The following is a 12719-nucleotide window of genomic DNA, read 5'->3' as shown; positions in this document are numbered from 1 at the left end:
GGCAGCCAGCCATGTGGAACTGGCCCTGCCCACCAGCAGGCTGACACTAGATACAGGACCTCTAGCCCCACCACCACCCACTGCAGAGCCTAGCACCACCCACCAGTGGGCCAGCGCTAATCCCGGGACTTCCTGGGGCACTGCAGCCAGCAGCCTCATGACCCAGCCTCACTCGCCAGTGGCCACCAGCCTCTGCACAAGGCAGGGCCTGGCAACCCACTGGACCAGGGGCCAGCCACAGCTACCACACCACCCACAGTAGTGTGCTGGTCACAGCAGAAGGACACATGCAGCCCTAACAGGGGGCATCCTTAGAGCATATAGCTCTGGTGACCAGAGGGGAGAGCTTGGCTGGGTCACACAGGACGTCTCCTACAAAAAGCCACTTCTCTACGGTTGGGAAATGGAGCCAACCTACCAGATTCAGAGAAATAAAACAGCAAATTGGACAAAATGAGGCAACAGAGGAATTTATTCCAAACAAAGGAACACGATAAAACCCCAGAAGAAGAACAAAGTGAAGTGGAGATAGGCGATCTATCTGATAAAGAGTTCAGGGTAATGATCATAAAGATGTTCAAAGAACTCAGGAGAAGATTGGATGAACAGAGTGAGAAGTTTTTAACAAAGATTTAGAAAATATGAAGAAGAACCACACAGAGAAGAATACAATAACTGAAATGAAAAATACACTACACGGAATCAATAGTAAATGAAATGATGCAGAGGAATGGACGAGCAAGCTGGAAGACTGAGTAGTAGATATAACTGAAGCAGAATAGAAAAAAGAAAAAAAGAGAAAAAGAAATAGGACAGTTTAAGAGACCTCTGGGACAACAGCAAGTGTACTAACATTTGCATTATAGGGGTCTGAGAAGGAGAAGAGAAAGAGAAAGAGAAAGGGGCAGCGAACATATTTGAAGACATGATAGCTGAAAACATCTCTAACCTGGGAAAGGACAGAGATATCCAGGTTTAGTAAGCACAGAGAGTCCCAAACAGGGTCAAGCCAAAGGAGACCACACCAAGACACGCTGTAGTTAAAATGGCAAAAATTAAAGATAAAGAGAGAATATTAAAAGCAGCAAGGGAAAAGCAACAAATAACATACAAGGGAACTTCCATAAGGCTATCAGAGCAACTGGAATGAATCCAACTGGATCACAGTGTATGATCCTTTTTAATGTAGCATTGGATTCGGTTTGCTAATATGAGGTTGAGGATTTTTGCATCTATATTCTTCACAAATTTTGGCCTGTAATTATCTCTTTTGGTAGTGTCTTTGTCTGCTTTTGGTATCAGGGTGATGGTGCCTTCATGGAATTAATTTGGGACTGTTCCCTCCTCTTCAATCTTTTGGAAGAGTTTGAGAAGTATAGGTGTAATTTCTATGTATGTTTGGTAGAATTCACTGGTGAAGCTGTCTGGTACTGGACTTTTGTTTGCAGGGAGTTTTTGTTTTGTTTTAATTACAGATTCTATTTCACTTCTGGTGATTGATCTGTTCAAATTATCTGTTTCTTCTTGACTCAAATTTGGCAGGCTGTATATTTCTAGAAACTTGTTCATTACTTCTTGGTTGTCTAACATGTTGGCATAAAACTGTTCATAGTATTCTCTTATATGTTTTGGTTTTTGTGTGGGTTTTTTTTTTTTGTATTTTTGTGGTATTAGTTGTTGCTTCCGTTTCATTTCTTATTTTGTTTATTTGGGCCCTTTCTCTTTTTTTCTTGGTGAGCCTGGCTAGAAGTTTGTCGATTTTGTCTTTTCAAAAATGTAGCCCTTGGTTTTATTGATCTTTTCTATTTTTATCTCTATTTTCTTTCTTTCCCTCTGATCTTTCCCAAAGAACTGACTTTGGGAATTTTTTGGTTCTTCTTTTTCTAATTCTTTTTCTATTTGTTTATTTGAGATTTTTCTTGTTCCTTAAGGAAGGCCTGAATCTCTATGTACTTCCCTCTGAGGACCGCTTTTGCTGCATCACATAGATTTTGGAAGGCTGTGTTTTCATTGTCATTTGTCTTGAGGTATTTCCTGATTTCTTCTTTGATTTCATCATTGACCCACTGGTGTTCTGGTAGCATGTTGTTCCATCTCCATGTATTCATTCTTTTCCCATTTTTCTTTCTGTGGTTGATTTCTAGTTTCATATCATTGTGGTGATACATGATGCTTGAAGTCATTTCTATCCTCTTAAATGTGTTGAGGTTTGTTTTCTGATCTAGTATGTGGCCTCGCCTAGAGAACGTTCCTTGCACACTTGAAAAGAATGTGTATTCTGTTTATGGGGGTGATGTAGTGTCCTGTAGATATAAATTAAGTCCAAGTGGTCTACTGTGTCATTTAGGGCCTCTGTTGCTGTGTTGATTTTCTGTCTGGAAGATGTGTCCATTGATGTCAGTGAGGTGTTAAAGTCTCCTAGTATCATAGTATTCCTGTTAATTTCTCCCTTTATATTTGTAACTATTTGTTTTATATATTTAGGTGCTCCTATATGGGCTGTATATATGCCAACTAGTGTAATATCCTCTTCTTTATTGATCCCTTTATCATTATATAATGTCCTTTTTGTCTTTACGGACTTTGTTTTAAGTCTATTTTGTCTGATATCTGTACTGCTAAGCCCGCTTTCTTGTTGTTTCCATTTGCATGAAATAGCTTTCCATCTCCTCACTTTCAATGTGTCTGTGTCTTGTGCCCTGAAGTGAATCTCTTATAGGCAGCATATGGTACATTCTTGTTTTTTGTTTTTTTTTATCCATTCAGCCTCTCTGTCTTTTGATGGGAGCATTTAGTCCACTGATATTTAAAGTAATTATTGATAAGTATGTACTTACTGTCATTTTAAACCTTGTTTCCCAGTTGACTTTGTAGTTCTCTATATCTTTCACTTTGGCCATTTTAATTATGCTACGTCTTGGTGTCACTCTATTTGGGTTCTTCTTGTGTGGGACCCTCTGTGCTTCCTGTACCTGGATATCGGTTTTCTTCTTTAGGTTTGGGAAGTTTTCAGCCATAATTTCTTCAAATATATTTTCTATCTCCTTTGCTCTCTCCTCTTCTTCTGGTACCCCTATTATGCATAGGACTGTGCACATTATGCATATGATTATGCATATAATGCATGCTTTATATTATCCTATATAAAGGATAATATAATGTTTCATATATTTCTTATATAATGTCTCATATGTTTTCTTCATTTTTAAAAATTTGTCTTTCTGTCTGCTGTTCTGATTTGGTGATTTCCATTATTCTATCTTCCAGATCACTTATCTATTCTTCTGCTTTGGTTAGTCTGCTATTTATTGCTTTTAGTTTGTTTTTTGTCTCGGCAATTGAGTTGTCTAGTTTTGATTGATTTCTCTTTAGAGTTTCTAGTTCCTTGTTGCAGGGATCTGCATTTCTATCAATAATCTTTCTTAATTTCTTTAGCCTTTTTCTTACCTCCTTTCTGAATCTGGGGACTAGTAGACTGGTGAGGTCTCTTTCATTATTTGTTCCTTCAGGGGATTTCTCTTGTTCTTTTTGTTGGGAAGAGTTCCTCTGTTATTCATTCCACTCAATTTTCTTTCTCTGTGAATTTAGGAGAAGCATGAATCTACTGTGTTCTTGAAGGGGTGTTTTTAGGTTGGAGGATCCCTGTGTAGATGGTATGAGTCCAATATTTTTGGTGCAAGGGCTGGTTTTGGTGTGGGTGCTTGCCACATATTTCCTTAAAGTGTGCTGGCCCTTGTTCCCTTGATAGGGGGTGTGTTTGAAGTTGTGTTGACCAGAGCCTGCACTGGTTGTTGGCTCGGGCCTCCTCTTTGCTCTATGGGTGTCACAGCCCTGTTGGGGCTGGGGTCTGCTTCCCAGCTGTTGGAGTAGAAGCCCTGAGGGTCAGGTTCAGTCAGGTTCCATTGCCCCTAAGCACATGCCCAGATGCAAAGGAGGTGACCACTGAAGCTAATGACGTCCGTGTAGTCACCACAAACCTATGTGCCTCCTGTGCAGGCATCCATGGTTCTGCCAAGAAGCAGCCCAAGGTTGCATCCCTTTCTCTGTTGTGTTTTCATCCCAGACCTAGTGCTGGGCTGTGGTGTGGAGTAGGCTGGTGCTGGCGGCCGGGGCCCTGTGGCTACAGGAATTGAGGTGGTTGTGCCGCTGCCTGGAACCTGGGCTGCCTCTGTGGCAGACCTCTCCCAGGACCTGTCAGCTCCAGATCTGGCTCCAAGCTATGGTGTAGACTGAGCGGGGCCAGTGTGTTCCCACCGTGAAATAAACGACATGCAGTGCCCAGCTGCTGTGCCTTTCCATGGCGCCATCTGGTGCATGTGCTGGCAAAGTCCACCATGGGCAGACCTGCCCCCACTGTGTGCACACTGACAATGGGCACTGTGGCAGGACCTGCCCCCACTATGTGTGGGCTGACAATGGGCTCCTTGGTTTGGCCCAGACCATACACCAGGCCCTCCGGGCTGTCTCCACACATCTAGATCAAGTCCTCTCCCTGAACCTGTGTACCTAAGATTCAATGCTCAGCTGCTGTGTGCATCTGTGGCCCCACCACCTTGTGTGTGCTTTGGATTGGGAAGTGCAGCAAGGCAGCAGCCGCCGGTGCCAGTCTCTCTCTGCCCTGATTGTTAGCAAGCCAGCATCCATGCATTCCTTGTGAGTAGAATTTAGGCTTTTGCAGCCCCTCCAACTATCCCAGCGGCTATTCCAGCAGGCACGGGGGCTCCCTGGGGCAAGGGTCTGCCTATGTGTACCTTTCCTCCTTTACATATCTCTCCCAGGGGTGTCAGGACCATCCTCATGCCTTTAAAATTTTTTCTGTCCTTCCTGGATATGTTGAGATATTCCTTGCAGCTTTGGGTGTGTAGGAGATCTTCTGCCAGTTTCCAGTTGGTTTTCTGTGAGAATTGCCTCACATGTAGGGGTATTTTTATTGCGTTTGTGGGGAGAGGTGAGCTCCACATACTCCTACTCCACCATCTTGATCCCCCTCCCTATGTGGGAGACTTTGAATTACATCAAAGTGCCCCATATAATAACAGATACACTAGACTAAATTAGAATTTCAGAATCCAGTGATAGTCAACTATTGCAAGTGCCTGTCATTTTTTAGAAAGCACAGGATAGGCCATGTTTTTCCAGATTTTGTGGGGAAAAAAGGTAGAGCATCATGTACATTTTAGATTATCACTGGCCCCAAACAGGCTACATGAAGTAGATAATTAAAAAATCATCTGGTGATGTTATGGAAATGCAAAGTTCATTGATATAATTTAGTCCTCAAAGCCTGCTTTTATTCTAAAGAAAACTGGCAAAGGTCACTCATTTACATCATATGGGAACATATCCACCAGCAGTAGATGCCAGTGTGATATCGTAACAAGGAAACAATGTAGCTGTTTACATAAAAACCCATCTCACAATACTTTCAAAGTCTATAGTTAGAATTATTTGGGGGGGGGTGGCAAAAAAATAGTTACAATGAGTGGATAACAAGAGCCAAGCTAGGACCACTTCAATTCTCCCTAATAATTTTTAAAGCCTTGAAACACACTTATTTAATTTTTAAGTGGTCTTCACGTGGATGGGATTTTCAAAGTGTATCAGAGAATCATACCATCTCAAATGACATAGTTTATGAGCAAAAACCCTGTAAGGAATCCCTGCCTTCTCGCCCCTTTCCATTCTTTGTCCTCAAAAGAAGTTTTCACGGTGGATGTAATTTTCTGTTTCCGAATGGGCTCATCACGTAGAGCTGTTAAAATTTACACTGTGCTGGGGGAAGGGAGCACACTGAGTACTCTGACAGGGAGCACTACCTACAATTGTTTCTCTTCTTTCCCATTGCTTGACACTGACAGTAAAGTCACTTCTAGTTAATTAATGAGCTTCTTAAAGGAACAAAGAAAAACATGTTTCGATTACCATTTCTATAAAGGCACAGCAATATCTCATAAGTTCTCTTGGATAATGTTACCAGATTAAGTCAATTTTACTTTCTGAAAGTAAATTCACATAGGATCTCTACTTGAGTTGTACATATTTGTGTTTGAACCAAAAGCATTTGAGTATTTGTGTTTAATTTAGCAGCATCACAAATGTCTGTTATTCTCCTTTCCCATTTCTCTGTGTTAAACAAAGCCACTCCTAAACGTCCACCCCAAAACAGAAATATAAAAGAAGTAAAAGTTGTTCCCAGTAAACCTTGCCAAACAACATTCAAGAAGAATAGCTTATCAGCCTGCCTCACCTAAACAGACACAGCACCTGATACATGCAGTGCCTAAACTGCCTAGCTCATATAGGCTGTGTTCATACAGGTGTTTACCCATAGCCTTAGCGTCCCTTCCCCAATGTATGTTACAAAGAGCTGACGGGCAACCACTGGTGTAACTAAATATATTTTTAAATCCTAAAATAACTCCTGGTAATCATCACAGGGAAAGAATAAATGATACGACCTTTAGTTCTGACAGGAGAATATCTGACCCTTCCCAAGTAAAGTTATAATTAGAACTCCAGGGTTTGCCTTTTGGTGAAAGAAGTTGACCTCAATCACCATTAGTGGATTTGCCCATTACAGAAGCTACAGTTGGGACAGACATCAGGTCTTGCTGTTGGATTCCATCCAGTGATTGTATACAGATGCTTCCTAAATGCATCTTGAGGTTTCATAATAGGCTCTATTGTAAACACGTGGCTCCGTTTTCATACCCTGCATTTACATGTGTCCCATAAATAATTTTCCAAAATTATCTAAGTAACAGCAATGTGCCCAAACAGAGTCACTCCAAAAAATCACTACTTTCTCCGACAGGCTTAGAACTACAAACACAGTCTGTTATCCTTACTAGTATATTCAAATTTAACCATGGTGCAAAATTTGGTCTGTTGTTTTTTCTTCAGGTTATTTATGTAGCCATGCCACGTTGCAGGGTGCTGGCAAAATAATCCCACTGCTTATATAGCATTAAGTTTGCCTAAGCCAGCAAACAGGCAAGATCACATCAAATCTCTTTTGGATATACAGACAGATCTTCCGTTCTCCGCACCAATCAGCAAAAGAGGTGTTTGTAAAACTGCAATTAAAAAAAAAAACTAAAGTATATTGTATATTCTCCTTTCCCTTTCTCTGTCCTTTCTAGGAAGATGCAAACAAAATATAAATGCAGTAATATCTAATTCAGATTCTGCTCACTTTTAACTTTTGGAATTCCGTAAAGAGCCATAAAGTCTGCACTTTTTCTCTTTAGAGAAAAAGAGCCATAAAGTCTGCAATATTTCTCTTTAGAGTGTTTAAAAATAAAAGAAGGAAACGTTTTCAACTAATGTCTAGCATTTTATACCAACTTTTATATACAGAAATATTCACTTATTAAGGATAAGTTTATATTTATACCTTAAAATGAATCCGAGGGCCTTACCTGGCTTCAGCTTGGATTCGTTCTAATTACTGATAGTACTGGAAATTATTTAAATGGCACTTTAAAGAGGTCCTCTATGATCTCAACTTTTCAGTAACTGCGGATGGCTTTCCCGTTAGTCTGAATAAGGATGGCTGAATTATTCTTAATTTTCTTTGGAGACTCTTGTGGGTGATCAAAACACAAAGTCTGGAGCCAGGGTGCCTGGGAGTAAACCCTGGTTTGGCACCTATAGGTTCAGTTACCTCTTAGGCAAGTGACTTAACACATCTGTGCTTCCACTTTCTCATCTGTGAAAACTGGAATAATCATCATAGTACCTCGTTTATAGAATTGCCAGCATTAAAGGGGTTGACGTTTTAAAGTGCCTGACACATAGTAATCATTATATATATATTTTTTCAAATTAACAGCTAAAATTCACTTACTGAGTTTGCTTTCATTTCTCTTAGACTTGCATGAAATTACGGCAACAAAGCTTACCTGTACCCACCGCTTAGGTTTTTGAAGCGGTCCCTAAAATATGGCAATGGTTATGGATTTAGGGAGGACCTAGTCCATTGCTATGTGTCAATTTATGTGTTAAATTTCACGTGTTATAGGGAAACAGAATTAGCACACGAAAGAAGCACATTAGCACATTAAAAGGGGGCTGGGGCAGGTGAAGCCAGCCTGTGTTCTGAGGAAGATCATCCGGAGGCACCACCATCAACGGGAAGCCCAGGAATGTGGACAATCTCAGGTCTCCAGGTCTTGTGAAGAGAACGGCCTCCTGAAACATGCAGCCGGGAGAACCCTGCTGTCACTATCCTACACTCAGGAGGCTGACCCAGCTTTTGAGCACCGTGGGCTCCTAAGGCTATGGTCACGCGGATGCGGCCATCAAGTGGCAGGCCCTGACAGATATGTGGCAGGCCCAGACCTACTGGCCATGTCAGCACCATGAGCCCTTAAACCCTGAGCTCGTGTAGTCTCTCTGGACCTATTGCCACTATGATCATGTAGTAGATCCAGCTTTTCAAGTTGCTAGAGCATGGCAGACTCCTAAACCCTGCCCATCATGTGGATTCATCCTGTCATGTGGCCCTCACTAGCTAGTGGCATGTGGAAGCCTCAGCCCTCCAAGTCACACAGGTGACCTGCTTCTGAGAGTCGTATGGATGCTATGGTCGGTCACACATCCCCCTTGGTCACACATCAGGCTCAGCCATCTCTGTCTCGTGAAGATTGCTGGCTACCAGAATCTTCAGATCCCTGAGTCAGCACGGATGTGGCCGCTACCATCACATGGCAGGCAAAGCGCCTGCCGTCATGTGAACACCGCACCTACCCTTCGGCTGTTGGTTGTGTATATTCTACGGTCATGGGACATGCTGTGGTCTCCTGAGGCTCACTTCTCTCGGTCACAGTTCACGATAGAGGGCTCCTGAACCCTGAGGTCACCTGCGTCCTTCTACTCTGTGGCCTCCGCCAGCCAAGCCCCTGGAAGTCAGGTAGGGCCCCACAGAGGTGCGTTGCGTTACGTTACGTAGGTTGCGCAGTCACGTGACGCCGTAAGGTTGCGACCGAGGGGGGCGCCCTTTCAGCGTGTGGAGAGCCTGCCGAACGGTGGGTAGCTCGGCTTAGCCTTCTGAGGAGTCAGACCGAGAGGTGAAGAAGACCTTTAGAATTAAGGTACTTGTCCTGGCTGAGGGGGAACTTTGATGAGGCTCTGGCTCTGATGCCAACCTTTCCACCGACTTTCATATTCTGCCACGGTAGGCGGTAGACGGTAGGCGGTAGTCGGGGAGGAGGGGCGCCCGCCGGTACTAGAGGTTTACTCAGAATTGGCGGGACAGCGGGCGGCAGGCGTTCATGGGCTGCTCTCGGCAGCTAGGCTCGGGAAACTGGGTGGACCCCTCCCTTCCCCCTTCCTTCCCAACCCCCACATTAAAGCCCTACTCTTATCTCTCTTCCATATTCTTATTCACTGCCTGCCATGTGATGGCGTCCTCTGCGCTCCTCAGACCACGTTTGTTATTAGGGACACCAGAGAACTCCTAGATGCCAGTTCGTATCGATGATTTAAAATCTGATCTGAATTTCTGTCTCTTAATTTGTTCTGTAGAGAGAGGCAAGGAGAGAGACTTTGTTTAATTTGATATTTTTTCAGTAAAAGTGTGAAAGTAGCCAGCACCTTAAGGTTCAGAATTTGTTTTCTGTCTTTACTTTGCCGATCAGTAGCTTTGCAAAGTGTGTGTGGGGTGGGATGCCATAATCTTTTTCTGCTTGGACTCTCTAAATGGCTTAAATTAGTCCAGACAGACACTATTGGCTTCTGATTTTCCTCCTGATTTTCTAACCCTTCCTTGTTACATTCCTTGAAAGCTCTCCCCTTTCCTTCATGTGGGAAAAAACAGTGAATTTATTTAAGAAAACCATATTAAGTAAAATTATAGATGATACATTTCATAAAAATCATGTAGATGGTACTTAATGAGTAAAATGCAGCAAGTAAAAGATGGTGTTTACATTTGTGAGGGGTTTAAATATGGTTTGAGAGATGGTTAAAGGGGTGATATATATATTTTGTCTTATATAATATCCATTTCTTTCCTCTCATTTCAGCACTTTCAGGTTTGCTCTACAAGACACTATGTCTGAGAGACAGCAGCAACAAAAATGTTTTTATCCATTGAAGAAATATGGGACATACAATAATGAAGGTACAAAGGATTTCTGTATTGTCATATTTTTAAGATAATATGCCACTTGAATCTCAAAGAATAGGATAGTGTCTTGGCTTGTTCAGGCTGCTGTAGTAGAACACCGTGGACCAGGTGGCTTACAAATTACAAGAATTTATTTTTCATGGTTCTGGAGCCTGTGAAGTCCAAAATCAAGGCACCAGTAGGTTCAGTGTCTGGTGAGAGCCTGCTTCGTGGTTCATAAAGGGCTGTCTTCACGCTGTATCCTCACATGGCAGAAAGGGCAAGGGAGCTCTCTGGGTCCTCTTTTGTAAAGGCACTAATCCCATTCATGACGGCACCTCCCTCATGACCTAATCACCTACCAAAGACTTTACCTGCAAATACTGTCACCTTGGAGACTAGGTTGGTACATAAACATTCAGTCTGTAGCAGGTAGTTTCCTCAAGCTATGTGGGAATGGAACATTTTTCCACAGACCACTGGAAGTACTAGTGTTCCTCAGGAAACATTTTGGGAAAGCCTGTTCAAAGTAAGTCTCTTCTGCCACATTAATACCTTGTACCTTTGTTTACTAAGAAGAATGTATGCTTACTAATAATTATAATCTGTTCTTCTCATTAAGAAACCACTTATTGCTAACTCATTTTATCTTATGTCATTAGTCATTCTCTCTTTTGCTTAATCTTTCCAGTTTTTCATTCTTTACATATAACCTCAATTTATGTTTCTGATATCATGACGGCAAGCAATAAGTGCATATGTGCTAGTCATTAGGAAGTCTTAAAAATAAAATAAAATGCCCCACTCTTGAAAAGATGATACAACTTACCCGTAAGGATGAGTGGATGAAATAGCTCTCATTTTATACCAATTTTCCACACTTTTCAAAACTAGTTTGTTATTATTATTTAATCATTATAGCTTCCATTTTTTGAGTTCCTGTTTTATGTCAAGCACTGTGGCAACCTTGTCATACCAGTTTTCTCATTTAATCCTCAGAAAAATCCTGAGAGGATGTTATTTTAATTTACAGATAAGATACAAGAATCAAGATAGGCTAGATTATGCTGTGGTAATAGACAGTCCCCGTATCTCAGGGGCTTATTCCTCACTTTGACTACATGTCCATGGCAGGTGCATGCCCCTCACAGGATGGTGGACTTTGGGGGTCTGAGCCATTCTTACTGGAATGACTTGGAGACCCAAACTGACAGAGCAGCCATCATCTAGAAAGTTGTCAGTCTCTGTGCCTGAGGGGAAGAGGACCCTGCAAGGTCTCAATCCAACAAGCATATGTTCTGGCCCAGAAATAGCACATGTCACTCACAACCCATTAGCCAGAACCAGTCACATACACAGCCCTGCCCAAACAAAGGAGGTCAAGAAGTACAGCTCTTCCAGGTCGCCGGAACAGGGACAAATGGAAACACATGGCAAACAGCACTACCGCACGATGGAACTGAGGCTCAGAGAGGTAAAATACTCGCCTAAAATCACATACGCAGTAAGTGACAGAGCTTCACTGGATTATTCTATCAAATACTTGACAAGTCGATGTCTGAGATTGCTTGTGTCTGAATCACCTTCATGAGGGAGGTCTCTAGCCTTGTTTAGGCACCCAACGTAGTTGGTCAGCCGGGGGACTGCGGTAGCTGTTATATAGCTCCCTTTTACGCTTTCCCCTCGGCAACGTTACTTCGGAAGGAAAGTGGGTTCTTGCAAATGACTCTGACTCTTCCTATACACCGTACGTAGACCACATGCCCTTACTGCTCCCTTTAAAATGTGAATTTTTCCCTTTCATTGCTGGATTTTCCTGAAAACGAGTTGGTTGCCCGGCATTCTCCAAAGGTCACCAATAAGGTTCCTCTTTGTTGTTGTTATTGTTGATGAGTGTCATTATGAACTCCTGGCTTTTGAACATGTTGGTGGGCTTCAAACCATCGTTATGTGGTGTTGAGCAGAGGAGTGAAATGATTTGACTTGCTCTCTGCTGCTGGGTTGAAAAGAGACAGGTAAGGGAGCCAGGATGAAAGCAGAGGGGCCAGCTGGACAGCAGTACAGTCCAGGAGGTAGCTGTTGGTATCTTGGCCAGGGTGGTGGTAATGAAGGTGGTGAGAAGTGGCCGGCTTCTGGACATACTTTGAGAGAGGGGCCGAGAGAATCTCCTGACCAGTTGGATGTGGAGTGTGGGAGAAAGAGAGCACGCCAGGCCCCCTCCGAGGTTTGGGGACTGAGCAAGTGGCATTTGTGGGTCAAATGCCCTATCTGTGTTTCCTTTCACTTCCAGTGCCACACAGGGAAAGTCCCAAGGTTGTGAGTAGCAGGATTGCCCTGACAGCGGGCCACACAGGGAAAGCAAGGGCTCCCCAGAGGAGTTCATCTGAGGCCTGGTCATAATCAGTCCATCGTGGAGTGATCAGCAGTGGGCGGATCTTTACTCATAAGCGTGCCCTGAGACAACATGGAATAGTTAATGTACAAAAGGCACAGCACACAAACCTAGTGGACTTTAAGTATTACAACCCAACAGAAGCTGGTTTGTAACAGTGTAATTACCATAATCCTCCCTCCCCACAAGCCACTAGTATGATTATCTGCTGGTTCA

This window comes from Grampus griseus (genome assembly GCF_964374135.1).
Source record: "Grampus griseus genome assembly, chromosome: X".
NCBI lineage: Eukaryota > Metazoa > Chordata > Mammalia > Artiodactyla > Delphinidae > Grampus > Grampus griseus.
This window is presented reverse-complemented; position numbering follows the sequence as displayed.